The sequence below is a fragment of the Bos mutus genome, chromosome X, assembly GCF_027580195.1.
Source record: "Bos mutus isolate GX-2022 chromosome X, NWIPB_WYAK_1.1, whole genome shotgun sequence".
NCBI classification, from domain to species: domain Eukaryota; kingdom Metazoa; phylum Chordata; class Mammalia; order Artiodactyla; family Bovidae; genus Bos; species Bos mutus.
In genome coordinates, this window is record NC_091646.1 from 130314096 (window position 1) to 130327176 (window position 13081).

A 13081-nucleotide genomic window follows, 5' to 3' on the forward strand; every position below is an offset into this window, starting at 1 on the left:
TCCATCTTAATTGATTAAGGTCAAGAAAAATCCCAGAGACAGAATTCTATGATATAGACAACGTGGACAGAGTTAGGCTTGGGAGGAATTCTGAGTCTCACTTCCACTGCATAAACGTAAGGAATTTGTTTTAAGTCATACTTGGATGGTCTACTGGTTTTCCCTATTTCTTCCATTTAAGTCTGAATTTTGCAATAAGGAGTTCATGATCTGAGCCGCAGTCAGCTCCTGGTCTTGTTTTTGCTGATTTTACAGAACTTCTCCATCTTTGGCTGCAAAGAATATAATCAATCTGATTTTGGAACTGACCATCTGGTGATGTCCATGTGTAGAATCTTCTCTTGTGTTGTTGGAAGAAGGTGTTTGCTATGACCTGTGTGTTCTCTTGGCAAAACTCTGTTAGCCTTTGCCCTGCTTGATTTTGATCTCCAAGGCCAAATTTGCCTGTTACTCCAGGTTATTTCTTGACTTCCTACTTTTGCATTCCAGTCCCCTATAATGAAAAGGACATTTTTTTAGCATGTTAGTTCTAAGAGGTCTTGAAGGTCTTCATAGAAATGTTCGACTTCAGCTTCTTCAGCATTACTTGGATGATTTCATCATTAGACTTGGATGACTGTGACACTGAATAGTTTGCCTTGGAAATGAACAGAGATCATTCTGTAGTTTTGAGATTGCATCCAAGTCCTGCATTTCAGACTCTTTTGTTGACTATGAATGCTACTCCATTTCTTCTAAGTGACTCTTGCCCATGGTAGTAGCTATAATGGTCATCTGAATTAAATAACCATTTCTGGTCCATTTTAGTTCACTGATTCTTAATGTCGATATTCACTCTTGCCATCTCCTGTTTGACCACTTCCAATTTGCCTTGATTCATGGACCTAACATTCCAGTTTCATATGCAATATTGTTCTTTACAGCACTGGACTTTACTTCCATCACTAGTCTTATCCACAACTGGGTGTTGTTTTTGCTTTGACTCCATCTCTTCGTTCTTTCTGGAGTTATATCTACACTCTTCTCCAGTAGAATATTGGGCACCCACCAACATGGGGAGTTCATCTTTCACTGTCATATATTTTTGCCTTTTCATACCATTCAGGGCTTTTCAAGGCAAGAATACTGAAGGGGTTTGCCATTCTCTTCTCCAGTGGATCACACACTGTCAGAATTGTCCACCATGCCTGTCCATCTTGGGTGGCCCTACATGGCATGGCTCATAGTTTCATTGAGTTAGACAAGGCTCTGGTCCATGTGATCAGTTTGATTAGTTGGATTAGGCAAAGGAGAAAAGGAAAGATATACCCACTTGAGTGCAGAGACCCAGAGAATAGCAAAAAGAGAAAAGAAAGCCTTCCTCAGTGATCAATGCAAAGAAATAGAGGAAAACAATAGAATGGGAAAGACAAGAGATGTTTTCAAGAAATGTAAAGATATCAAGGGAATATTTCATGCAAAGATGGGCACAATAAAGGACAGAAATGGTATGGACCTAACAGAAGCAGAAGATATTAAGAACAGCTGGCAAGAATACACAGAAGAACTACACAAAAAAGATGTTCATGACCCACATAATCACGATGGTGTGATCACTCATCTAGAGCCAGACCTTCTGGAATGCAAATTCAAGTCGGCCCAAGGAAGCATTGTTATAAACAAAGCTAGTGAAGGTGATGGTATTCCAGTTGAGCTATTTAAAATCCTAAAAGAGGATGCTGTAAAAGTGATGTACTCAATATGCCAGCAAATTGGGAAAACTCAGCAGTGGACACAGGACTGGAAAATGTCAGTTTTCATTCCAATCCTGAAGAAAGGCAATGCCAAAGAATGTTCAAACTACTGTGCAATTGCACTTATCTCACACACTAGCAAAGTAATGCTCAAAATTCTCCAAGCTATGCTTCAAGAGTATGTGAACTGTGAAATCCCAGATGTTCACGCCTGGATTTAAAAATGGCAGAGGAACCAAAGATCAAATTGCCGACATCCATTGGATCATCAAAAAAACATGAGAGTTCCAGAAAAACATCTATTTCTGCTTGAAATATGCCAAAGCCTTTGGCTGTATGGGTCACAACAAACTGAGGAAAATTCTGAAAGAGATGGGAATACCAGACCACCTGACCTGCCTCTTGAGAAATCTCTATGCAGGTCAGGAAGCAACAGTTAGAACTGGACATGGAACAACAGATTGGCTTCCAATTGGGAAAGGACGTGCCAAGGCTGTATATTGTCACTCTGCTTATCTAACTTATATGCAGGCTACATCATGAAAAATGCTGGACTGGAAGAAACACAAGCTGGAATAAAGATTGCCAGGAGAAATATAGATAACCTCAGATATGCAGATGACACCACCCTTATGGCAGAAAGTGAAGAGGAACTAAAAAGCCTCTTGATGAAGGTGAAAGAGGAGAGAGAAAAAGTTGGCTTAAAAGTTGACATCCAGAAAACGAAGATCATGGCAAATCTGTCCCTTCACTTCATGGAAAATAGACGGGAAACAATGGAAACAGTGAGATAATTTATTTTTGGAGTGCTCCAAAATTAGTGCAGATGATGACTCAGTGATGAAATTAAAAGATGGTTGCTCCTTGGAAGAAACCAACCTAGACAGCATATTAAAAAGCAAAGATTTTGTTGACCAACCTAGAGAGCATATTAAAAAGCAGAGACATTACTTTGCCAACAAGTTCCATCTAGTCAAGGCTAGGGCTTTTCCAGTAGTCATGAATGAATGTGAGAGTTGGACTATAAAGAACACCAAGTGCTGAAGAATGGATGCTTTTAAACTGTGGTGTTGGAGAATACTCTTGAGAGTCCATTGGACTGTAAGGAGATCCAACCAGTGCATCCTAAAGGAACTCAGTCCTGAATATTCATTGGAAAGACTGAGGCTGAAGCTGAAACTCCAATACTTTGGCCACCTGATGGGAAGAACTGACTCATTGGAAAAGACCCTGATGCTAGGAAAGATTGAAGGCAGGAGGAGAAGGGGACAACAGAGGATGAGATGGTTGGATGGCATCACTGACTCTATGGACATGAGTTTGAGTAAACTCCGGGAGTAGGTGATGGACAGGGAGGCCTGCCATGCTGCAGTCCATGGGGTCACAAAGAGTCAGACAAGACTGAGCGACTGAACTGAACTGAACTGATAGAGATAAGTTGCTGTAGAAATTAGAAATCCATATGCCAAAAAAAAAACCTTCATCCCATTCATTACTCGATGTTTTACAACTAACACAGAGAAACTCACATACCTGTATGTAAGACCGAAAGCAAGACAGACTCTGGCAGTAAAACGCAGGTGGATACTCTGTGACCACAGATTAGGTGGTTACTGATTAGAATATACACCAAGAAGGATCTTTCAGTGGGAACAGTAACCAGGCCTCTATCCAAATATTTAACTAGTGGTTAGAAGTGTGGGAATGGGTGTAGGGGTAATGTAACAGGAGGGGAATAAGAGGTATAAAGTACTATGTATAAAATAAACAATGTTCAAAGATATATGGTACAGCATTTATAGCTATAAATGGAGTGAGTATATAAAAATTACAAATCACTATACGGTACACCTCTAACTTACATAATTCGGTACATCAACTACATCTCAATTTCAAAACAAAAAAATATAGACTCCTCTGAGGGATGCCCTGACAACCAATTCCTGGTAAAGAAGCCACATATTAATCTTTTAAACCAGATTATACTGTCTTTAGTTTCAGGGTATAAGCTTAAACTGACCTTTCAATGCTAAATAAATAACACATGAGTTGGGGCTATGAGTCTTGGACTGTTTCTCCCATTTTGGAATCTGAAGATATTAAAGAATATTAAGTATCAGTGTCTTTGAAATACCTCGTATGTTCTCTAATTTCTCATTTAATCTGAAGGAAACTGTCCACATCGAAGCTTCCCTTAAACTCATCTCTTTATAAAAACCACAGATTACCAAAAAAAGCTCACCTGCCAACCAGGATATTGGAAGATGACATCTATGTAAGCAAGATCTTGTGACTAACCACTGTTTGATCATTATGTATGCTGCCAAGAGACCCATCCTATAAGAAGAGGGATGAATTCACAATCTCTCCAACACCTGAGCCACCGTCAGCTTCTACAGAAGAAGGACTGCAAGATGAAGACTGTGTTCCTGACTCTTCTCCTTGGTCTGGTTTGCGCTGCCCAGGAAGCTCCAGCTGAGATAGACCCCTCACAGGTACCCAAATTTAGCTGATCTGGGAGAAGGTCTTTCTTGGTCTGTGAGTGTGTGTGTGAGAGAGAGAGAGCCTTGTTTATCTGTATGACCAGATTGTATAGACATGCCATGGTCCACCTATCTCTATGAGCATAATAAAACCCTCTTTCAGCTCTTTGCATTTTTTTTCCCAAATTATTTGTCTCCATGTGAAAAAAAGAAAAAAAGCCTACCATGCTATCCTTTAGGGATTGATGAACTGCCATGGTCTTTAATGTTGCTCTTTTACCTATTTTAAGAAACTCAAACTCTATGCTTTCTGCTTGAATATGAATGATTATTTCATTTCATGTTATTCTGCAAGGCAGGGGGTAGGATCCTACTTTGTTTAATAAGATTGAATTTTCTTCTCTTCTGAGGTAAATGCAGAGGCAACGATTGGGTTGGGTATTGGTGAGAATCCAGTGAAAAGACTGAGTGATGCTTATGGAGACCTTCCTTCTTAGATTACAGGAGACTGGCACAGCATTCTCATGGCTGCAGATAACATACAGAAGATTGAGGAAGGAGGCCCCCTGAGGGCATACATCCGTCAGCTTGAATGTACTGACCGCTGTTCCTCACTATCCGTTAACCTTTATGCCAAGTAAGAAAAATCTGCCTAAACTGAAAACAATGAGACCGCTGACTTCTGACATGGGGTCCGGTCGACAATGTGCAGTGAACAGTGTGAGTCATGGTTGTGAAGATGAGTGTGTAAACTCTATCGATGGGAGGGTACCCTCAAGCTCTAGGGAACAGATGATGACAAATCTTGTCTGTTTGTTTCTCAGGTTTCCCAGCCAATGCACATTCCTCAATGTAGTTGCAGAGAGAGAAGGGGATGTTTATCATGTAGGATGTGAGTATTCGAGCTCTGCCGATGTGTGCGTCATCCCAAGCATGATAGTTGCTCAGCTGTGTCCGACTATTTGTGACCCCATGGACTCTAGCTCACCAGGCTCCTCTGTCCATGGGATGGTGCAGGCAAGAACACTAGGATGGGTTGTCATTTCCTCCTCCAGAGCATCTTCCTGACCCAGGGATTGAGCTCAAGTCTCCTGCAACTCCAGCAATGGCAAGTGGATTCTTTATTGCTGAGCCACCTGAGAAACCCCTTATTTAACTGTCAAGATCAAATTTTCTTTAGCTAAAGAAATCCTTTAAACATGAAAAGTTCTTTTTTAGCATGTTGAAGAAGTAGAACATTATTCATTTAAATCTCACAGATAAGTATGAGATATTAAAATGACAGCAAAAAATTTCACACTAAGTTTTACCTAATTTGAAATCAAAAGGGGCACTGACACAGACCTCTCTCTCTATAGTTTCAATACTAGAAAGAAACCTCAAATACCAATATTGTAATGTTAAGTAATGAAAAATACCTATTTGATTTTCATGGGGAAAGTGTACAATGGAACATTCTAATCCTGGTCAAAGGCATTTTTTTTTTAAAATTTCATCTGTGGATATTGGACAAAGGACCTAATTAGGAAACATTTCAGAGTATATATCTCTAACATTTGGCAATACCTTCATTTATACCTCTCTGATTACCTCTATACCAGAAGGTAACTTGTGTTATCTATTAAATTTTATTTTCACATGATTTCCTTAAAGTCACAGAATATCTTTGTAATCATGACTGTACTTGTGAATTTGTAAAAAAAAAAAAAAAATCCTGAAAGTCTCACAGTCAGCTCTGGTGAGCTCATATGAGATGATTGAGGTGCAACACCTACTCTAGTTGTGATAAGCAACTTTGCTATTGTTCACAGACTGTTTGGTCTAGAAGACTGTAAGTCTTTACTGTCTTAAGATGAGGGGTGTGTAGAGAAAGCTTCCCAAGGTCACTAACTGTTCCAACAGGTTCTAACCACAGATCGCAAGAAATGCCAGTGAGACGGTGGCAGTTCACTATCAGAGCAAGGGCTGATGATAGATGTGAAGAATGTGACATGTCCAAATGTAAAGATGTTAATCACATTGAGATTTGATTTTTTTTTTTTCCTGTCGCAGATATGGGTTCAAACTTTTTCGAACTGATTCCCGTGTCAGAGAACACATTAGCAGTCTACGGTGAAAACTTTGATGGCGTGAAGAGCACAAAAGTGACTCAACTCCTTGGTACGTTATTGAAGCTTATTCTGAGCAAATTAACAGTGTTCATATTAGCATGGTTTCATTTCAGAAGTGCATGAACACCTTATATTTTATTAAGCACACCGGAACAAACATGAGTTCACACAAGAGAATTCAGACTTCATGCGCCATGATCCAGGGCTGAAGAAAGGTTGTCTGGTAGAAAACTGAAGAAATGCGTCTACTGGGGATTCTACTGGGTGACATTAAAAAATATATATATACACTTACCCAGGAGGTGCAATGAAATATTCCAGGGTGCTCCATGGGTTTCTTGACAAAATATCACATATTGGAGTTGCCGGGTTTGGACACCAAAGTAAACCAAGGTTGGAACTTTGAGTTCAGAGACTCGCAGGTCCCGGCCATGACTGATTCCTCTTGAATACAATTTTTTTTTTTTTTGGCCATGATCATTAAAATAATACCTAAAATCTGAACCCAAACCTCTGTGAATCAACCCTGGATCACACAGAATCCTTCAGAAGCAGCGTGGTCAGTCATGTCTATGTTTCTGAACACTGGCCAACCAGAAGGTACATTTTACATGACCCTTTAACCCTTCTGATATTATATCCAAATTGTGGGTGGGTGAGGCTTGTGTCTCTTTTCTGAGGATGACAGAGCCTGAGTTTTTCTCTGAGTCCCATGTTCGATGAGATTAGTGTGCCTGGTGAAAACTCCAAAAAAATGTATCCCCCATTCATTTCAACATTGTTGTTCAGTCATACGTCGTGTCTGACTCATGGTGGCTCCATGGACTGCAGAACGGAAAGTTCCTCTGACCTTCACTATCTCCCAGAGTTTGCTCAAACTCATGTTGATTGAGTCACTGATGGTCTCTACACATCTTAATAGATTAAGGTCCAGGTAAACCCCAGAGACGGAATTCTAGGATGCAGACAATGTGGACAGGAGGAGTTGGACTTGGGAGGATATCTGAGTCTCAGGACCCACAGTGGCCTTCCCCAATGTACCATTTCAGCATGCATCTGACTTGGAGATGCGTAGGCTCACAGGTGAATGGTCTGTAGTTCACTCAATAGTTGTAAGAACTGGAATGTGATAAAATGTTCACTATGTGGACTCTATCCCCTGGACACATCTGAAGACCTGATGTGAACACTCAGGCACCTCTGTAGAAACTGTTCTGGTGAGCAGGGTTTAGGTGATGGAAGAGGGCAACGGTGATGATGGGACTAATTGAACACTACACAGAGGAGCTGGGTGACACTGTATAAGCTACCAAGGATTCTAATGCACACCTCTTCTGCCCTCTTTGTTATTAAACCCAGCCAAAGGAGACCATGCCACTCAGGAAGACATTCAGCAGTATGAGGAACTGAACAGAGAAAGGGGGATTCCAATAGAACATATAGAAGATCTCACTCAAACAGGTAAAGCCAAGAGGAACACAGGGATCCAAAATGAAACCACATCACGAGGACACTCGATTCAAATTTCCTATCCGCACAGTCGTCTTTTACAAAGGCGGTTATGAAAGAATCCTTTGAAATAGAGGCATCCCAGTGATTATTTTTCCACTTATTCATTCTCTCTCACAGATGACTGTCCTCAATAAGATCTGACCGCCTCTTCTGGGTGAGTAGAATAAGGACATATACAACACTGAGTTTTCTTTCTAAGGGAAAGAGTTTTTTCTGGGGCATACCACTTTAATCATGGGATATATATACACAAGGGACTATATTACGCAACTATGTAAAGTAATGAAATAATACCATTTGCAGTAACAAGGGCAGATCTAGAGATGATCATGCTAAGGGAAGTAAGAAAGAGAAAGGCAAGCTTGATATCACTTCCATGTGGAACCAAAAAATATGGCACATATGTATTATTTACAAAATAGAAACAGGCTCAGAGTCCAAAAAAACTTGATGGTTCCTAAAGAGAAAATGGGGAGAGGGATATACTAGGAGTTTGGGATTAAGAGATACACACTCCTGACTTGTATATACATGCATGTCTAACTGAGGGCTTCCTGGTGGTTCAGTGATAAAGAATCCACCTGCCAATGCAGGAAATCTGGGTTTGATCACTGGGTCGGGAAGATTTCCGGGGGTTGGAAATGGCAGTGCACTCCAGTATGCTTGCCTGGGAAATCCCATGGACAGAGGAGTCTGGCAGGCTAAAGTCCACAGGAACACAGAAGTGTGGGACAGGATTGGCGCCTAAACAACAACAAAAAATGCATAAAGCATCATGTCACTATACACTTGAAAGTAACACAACATTGCACATCAACTGCATCTCAATAAAAATTAGTTTTAAAAAGGAACAGGAACACAAAACTCTCTACCTTGCCACATGGTAATGGCTGGGGATTCCCGTAAGTGGTAGAGCTTAAATATCTAAACCATCACACTGGTCTAGACTCCACAGTGAGATGCTCTGAGGACCAAAGAGAAGACTGTGTGAAGCCCTGAGCTGTGAAATACGATGATCCCTGGTGAATACCAACGTGAGTGAATGACCTTACAGCCACAACACCTTCATGATGAAAAATAAGATTTATAGGACAAGTAGGAGGAACAGGTTAACCAGTAATTTCCTGCACCAGGGAGCTGTGGAGATGCAACTCAGCAACTCTCAACATACCAGCTGATACACAAGTGCTCATAAATAGTTTCATCGGGTGGTAGGTCTATGCAACCCCCTATGGGCGCACACACACACACACACACACACACACACAGACTTCTGCAAAATGCGTCTCGTAGGGAAATTTCTCCAGTGCTTTCAAACACAAGTGCTTCTATTCTCTGTTTCATTCTCTGACCAACATCATGTTAATCCTATTCAGCTCAACTACGTTTTACATTTTTTTTTCTGTTTATAGAAGTGAACAAAGAAAGAATATGTGTCACATCACAGCACTAATATGTCACAATCAGCCATATGCAGATAAAAGTTTCCTTGAAATCCTCATTTCTTCTCTCCCAGGAAGTCATGATCCAGGAAACATGGCTTTCACTATGAAACTCCTCTGCCCTTGCTGATGTTACTGGATTCCTAAACTGATCAATAAATTGATTAATGCATAGATGTGTAGTGATCAAACGTGCATAATTGCAAATGCACTAAACATGTAAATTCAACTGTTTGGAAAATCTAGTGACAATAAAGCAGGGGAACTCTGTTTAGGATGCATGGTGTGAATCCTGCAAGGATCTTGTTGAGAAGAGAGAATAAACCGCAGGTGGTAGTTTTTTTTTTATTTTATTTTATTTTTAAACTTTACAATATTGTATTAGTTTTGCCAAATATTGAAATGAATCCGCCACAGGTATACCTGTGTTCCCCACCCTCCTCCCTCCTCCTTCCCCATACCCTCCCTCTGGGTCGTCCCAGTGCAGCAGCCCCAAGCATCCAGTACCGTGCATCGAACCTGGACTGGCGACTCGTCTCATACATGATATTATACATGTTTCAATGCCATTCTCCCAAATCTCCCCACCCTCTCCCTCTCCCACAGAGTCCATAAGACTGATCTATACATCAGTGTCTCTTTTGCTGTCTCATACACAGGGTTATTGTTACCATCTTTCTAAATTCCATATATATGCGTTAGTATACTGTATTGGTGTTTTTCTTTCTGGCTTACTTCACTCTGTATAATAGGCTCCAGTTTCATCCACCTCATTAGAACTGATTCAAAAGTATTCTTTTTAATGGCTGAGTAATACTCCATTGTGTATATGTCCCACAGCTTTCTTATCCATTCATCTGCTGATGGGCATCTAGGTTGCTTCCATGTCCTGGCTATTATAAACAGTGCTGCGATGAACACTGGGGTACACGTGTCTCTTTCCCTTCTGGTTTCCTCAGTGTGTATGCCCAGCAGTGGGATTGCTGGATCATAAGGCAGTTCTATTTCCAGTTTTTTAAGGAATCTCCATAGTGGCTGTACTAGTTTGCATTCCCACCACCAGTGTAAGAGGGTTCCCTTTTCTCCACACCCTCTCCAGCATTTATTGCTTGTAGACTTTTGGATCGCAGCCATTCTGACTGGCGTGAAATGGTACCTCATAGTGGTTTTGATTTGCATTTCTCTGATAATGAGTGATGTTGAGCATCTTTTCTTGGGTGGTAGTTTTATAGGGTTGTATAAGGTGCCCACCAGAAGTCATGAGAGAGATGGGGTTGGTCAATCTGACAACTTCGAGTAGAATGGAAGCTGTCCTAAGTAGCAGCTGAGATTCACTCAACTATGGGTAAAGCAGCATTCACCTGCTGTGGGGTTGCAGGGGGTGTAAGGACTTAGCAGAATGCAGGAGAAGGCAATGGCATCCCACTCCAGTACTCTTGCCTGGAAAATCCCATGGTTGGAGGAGCCTGGTGGGCTCCAGTCCATGGGGTCGCTAAGGGTCAGACACGACTGAGCAACTTCACTTTCACTTTTCACTTTCATGCATTGGAGAAGGAAATGGCAACCCACTCCAGTGTTCTTGCCTGGAGAATCCCAGGGACGGGGAAGCCTGATGGGCTGCCGTCTATGGAGTCGCACAGAGTCAGACACGACTGAAGCAACTTAGCAGCAGCAGCAGCAGGCTTCCATGGGCTTCCAGAGGTGCACTGGTTAAAAAAAAAAAAATACACCTACACAGGTAGGAGACGCAAGAGATTCAGCTTCGATCCCTGGGTCGAGGAGATGTCCTGGAAGAGGAATTGGAAACCCAGTCTAGTTATCTTGCCTGAAGAATCCCATCAACAGAGGAATCTGGTGGGCTATACATTCCACGAGGTGGCAAAGAGTCAGACACATTTTATCAACTTAGGACTCAGACACATACAACAAAACTGAACAGTACTTACTCAAGAAAGAACACTCATGATCGTGACAAAGCGCCAGGTCTCTGCTGTCCGACTCAGGGCTGCTACTGTCCAGCCCCATCCCCAGAAGCAGTGATCCTCCTGCTGATGCAGGTGCTGGGTTATCTCCACTCTGCAGAAAAGTCCCTCGCAAGGGGAGTTTTGAGATAATAGTCATTGATTGGTGCCTACAGATGGGGAAAAAAGGAGCACTGTGGGTCCCCAAAATGGTCATGCCACTGGAGCAGTAGAGAGATCAGGAAAGTGGTTAAGGGAGATGGGAAAGATGGGGCAGTCCTAGAACACTCTGGAGATCTTGGGTAGACTCCTGGGGATGCGGAAGGCTGTGTGCACCTGAACTGCTGCAGGAATCACAGGAAAGACAGAACAGAACACTGGTCACCCAGGGCTCCCTGTGAGCCACATGCACTTTGTTTCATGCATATGAAGGTCTGCAAGGGCAAGACATTTGAGCCTGGTCACTTGAATTGTGTTGCAAGAGAATGGAACAATAGCAGTTGAGGACTAAGCTATTCCCCCTTCACGGATCACTGACTTGTGTGGTGAAGGGGCTTGCATAACTCAGTGAAGCTATGAGCCATTTCACATAGGGCCAGCCATACACGAGTACAGTGGAGAGTCTGACAGAAGGAGAACCACTGCAGGACTGAGTGGCAAACCACTCCAGTATTCTCACTGTGAAAACCCCACGAGCTGTGTTAAATGGCAAACGGATATGACACTGCAAGCTGAGACAACACCCACTCCACTGTCGCAACGTGTCCAATATGCTCCTGGGGCAGAGTGGAAGATAACTCCTAATGCCTTCAGAAACAGTGAAGCTATGCTCACTGTGGGCTGACCCCTAGGAAGCCAGCCTTTAAACTGAAAATTAGAATTTAAAAAAGAAAACTGAGCAGAGAGACTCCCCTAGGTTTCCAGTGGTTCACAATCCACCTGCCAATGCAGGGGACACACACTGAACCCCAGAGCCGGGAAGATCCCACGTGCCAAGGGGCAAGTAAACCCGTGGACCACAACTCCTGAGCCTGTGCTCTAGGTTCTACGAGCCACAACAACTGAACCACCAAACTTAGAAGCTCTCAAACCTAAAGTCGAGAAAAGCTGAGCGAGCAACAAAGACCCAATGTGTGTCTGAAAACCAAACCAAACAAAACAAAACCCTAACCAGAGGTTATAAGAAGTGTGACTATGCAAACAGACCACTAATGAAGACCACTAACTGAAACAGGTGGACTTTGAATAATGAAAGCAACATTCGGAACCAGGAAGGACAGGACATACGAACCATTAAAAAATTTTATCTTAACAATTATTTTCAAGGAAGTTTATCCAGCTGACAATATATTAAATCCTGCAGAAGAGGGATTTATGACAAATGGACTGAGTTTAGTCACTGTGGATCAATGAACTCTTAAAAGTTTGCAGGAAGTTAAAGAGCAGAAAGGTTTACTCAAAGAGTAAATGTCACGTGCGACCAGGCTCCTCTGTGCATGGAGTTCTCCAGGCAAGAATCCTGGAATGGGTTGCCATTCCCTTCTCTGGGGATCTTCCTGATCCAGGGATTGAATCCAGGTCTCCTGCACTGCAGGAAGATGATTTACCATCTGAGCCACCAGGGAAGCCCTAAATAAGATACATGTGAATAAACACATCTATCTTATCACCTACTTACCACGTGTGTGTGTGTGTGTGATGCATACACCTAAAAGCTATGCTCTTAGTGGCCGACAAGTATTTGTACAATACTATTAATAATAGACACCATGCTATTCATTACATCTTCTTTAAGTCACAAGAGATCTTCAGGTGATTATAACTAAATGAGAATAAAGG

General features: G+C 42.0%; 1 long non-coding RNA gene across 2 annotated transcripts in view; it reads right to left on the reverse strand.

Moving 5' to 3' along the window:
* LOC138986347 (uncharacterized) overlaps positions 1 to 13081 on the reverse strand; it is a 182591-nt gene that overhangs the window by 21271 nt on the left and 148239 nt on the right. Inside the window, exons 2-3 of one of the 2 annotated variants that reach the window (XR_011463181.1) lie at positions 11228 to 11412; positions 10015 to 11068 (exon numbers count right to left, since the gene is read on the reverse strand). The exons of the other annotated variant lie outside the window; for it this stretch is intronic. This is a non-coding gene — a long non-coding RNA (uncharacterized lncRNA). Of the gene's footprint in view, positions 1 to 10014; positions 11069 to 11227; positions 11413 to 13081 lie in introns of those variants that run through there. 2 annotated transcript variants of the gene reach the window in all.